A 2,957-nucleotide genomic window follows, 5' to 3' on the forward strand; every position below is an offset into this window, starting at 1 on the left:
CTTGAAAATGATAATATCCATACCTGATTTGAATGTTCCTGGTGACCCAATAATTTGATTGAAGTTCATTTTAGTCAGTCTTAGGAGTTGTCATTTTGTATTAATATGAATATAACACTTGAAACTTTTGATGTAATAGTGATTACGACTTAACAATTATTTTCTTCGTCGTCAATTTGTTATAAATTACTAATATGAATAATAATATAAATGATGATTTTATAGACCTTTATTGTCTAACGTGTAAATTGTAATGAAGTATATTAATATTCTTTACTCGCTAATAACTGATGGACAGTCCTCACCGATAGTAATATGATACTTATTATTATTTTTGATATAAACATAACGTATATAATATGTATACAATATAAAAATCTGATATAAATTCTAATATAAAAATATAAACTATTATTTTCTTAATTTTTATTCTAAACAAAAAAACCATTACTTCGAAATTAATGCAGTGTTTTTTTTTTTTTATTATCAATACATATTTTGCGATAATATCATTTATAATAATTCATTGTTACACAAGTCTGTGGTGGCATTTTCGGACACACGTTTCGGACGAATGCCACCAAACAATGCGATGAAATATTTACCCGGGATTGTATATGAAATAAAAATAGACCGCACGCACAGTCCATAATATTACAGTTTCCCTTGGTTCCCGGGACTTTCGGCCCATTTGTGTCATCCGTTATAACTGAATATAAAATCGGGATTACGTAATATAAAATGTTTATATCACTTTTTCCGCTTTCATAAAATGTATTTTTTTCGATTTCGGTAAGATACATACGACTGTGGGTGGGGAAGGTTTAAATACTTACCGCTCCCGGTAAACTGTATTCGAATGCCACGTCTTCGACGATTGCAAATGCATCTGAATGGCGATATATGTTTCAAAGATCATTAAGTAGCGTAACCTTAACCTGACCCGGACCGGATTTGTACCGAATACAACATGGCACAGCTGTTGTAATTACTTAATGTAATAACCCCACGAATGATTTTGAACGCAATTCAAATGCGCCCGCACCACCCGTTGGTATGTTTGAGTTATACACACTTGGTGGTATGTACTAGCCTGTATATGAGACCAATAGAGTTGGGAAGTAAACTTTTGAGTAATTGCAAACTATACCGAATCGTCTGGCATTGGTTTCAAAATCCTGCAACTATTTGGTCGCGGAATACCTGAAGTCGACTCGCCTTTTAGGTGGACCCTGTGAAACTTGGGGAATGTATGACTCTTGCAAATTTTAAAATCGCAAATCTTGCAAATCGTTGAAGATTTTCGTTTAAAGTCGGTGGGTCCGTCGCACCTGTACGCACTACTATGTGGGCGCATGCTAAACTCGCCCATCGACGGAACTTTGCCGAAACAATTCGTTCACGCCCCGTGTTCCAGGTCAAATGCCTCGAGAACTTACATTATACGAATTTTCTACGATCAGCGTATAATAATATACATACTTCAATGTACATTGTGTTTTAGGTTTATACACGTTATTTTGGAACGCTTAAGATTCCAGAGTGACGTCAGACACGTAACTTGAGGGTAGATAGAGGTAGGAACGATTGCCATCCCCCAAAGGCAATAACCACAAATTAATGTATACGGTATACTACTTTATTGTAGATTATTTTATCCCCAATTATTTTGAAGAAGGGTAATCCTTCCCTTCCACCATAATACTTATTTACGTACGTGAGTGAAGTCCGTTAGTTTGTTTCGAACATCTTCGCGAAAACCAAACATTTTCAGTGTAAGAATAAAAACAATCGTCTAGAATATCAAAAATCGTGGGGTCAATGATTGAAAGGGAGGATAGTGTCGTAAATGTCGATAGATTTCGTATGAAAATAAATTATTAGTAATTCGCTTGCAACCACATTGCCATCGTCGTCGTGAATCTTTTAGTGTTTCAATAAGAAATTAATCCGACAAAAAATAAATATTACTAATGGCGGGGTTTATAAATCGAATTTAATTTTTGACGTGTGGACAGAATATATGAAAGGACCCCCCCCCCTCCCGGGGAGAGGGATTTGGTTTCAGAATGTACGCATTATATATTGAAAATAATATTAGATATACATATTATATTAATTAGGTAAATAGATAGGTGTTCTAAGTATTGTTTTTTTTCAACTGGACTAAGGAAAAATATAGATGAAAAAAAAAACTATTTTTTAGAGTATAGTATACAGCGGTCATTGGTTAGAAAGTTAAACATTTTAAGTTATAATTTATAATATATCAGAATTTGTAACATCTGAAAGTGGTTAAATTTCTACTATGTTCAATATGTGTACCTAGAACTGACCGCAATTAGAAAAAATAAATAATAAAAATAATGAAAACTATATGTAGATTAAACAAAACAATGCAGACGAAGAGCGTTATTTAATTTATTTTTTACATTTGGTTTATTACTCATATTTCAAAATTTAATCGGTAAATTAATAATTTTAATAATTAAAATAAATTTTCGGTTTATCGTATACATTTCAACGTGTTAATTTTACCCTGCAATTCACATCCGTGTTGTTTTCATACTTGACTTATATAAACGTTTTAATTTGTATTAAATAGGCACGTATTCTGTATCAAGAAAGAGCTGAGCGAGGAAAATTGATGAATGGATTTTAAAAGGCTGCATCCGAGTTGCGGTCAGAGACGATTTTTGAGATAAGGACATATAACAGTTGCGGTCACGCGAATTGTAGGTAATATCCTAGTTGCAGTCATATATCTATTACTTATCTGTAAAATTTATATATAAAATAAATAAAATTGTATAGTACAATAGTACAGTGGCGTATATATAACTTTTGTATGGGGGGGGATCAGTTACAAACAAATTATTATTGAAGGAAAATTCCTAAACCTAAGTACTTGCACATATAAATGATAAATAATAAAATATATATTGAATGTGTCAAAA

Source organism: Sipha flava, unplaced genomic scaffold (assembly GCF_003268045.1).
Source record: "Sipha flava isolate LNK unplaced genomic scaffold, YSA_version1 50_pilon_pilon, whole genome shotgun sequence".
Classification (NCBI taxonomy): Eukaryota; Metazoa; Arthropoda; class Insecta; order Hemiptera; family Aphididae; genus Sipha; species Sipha flava.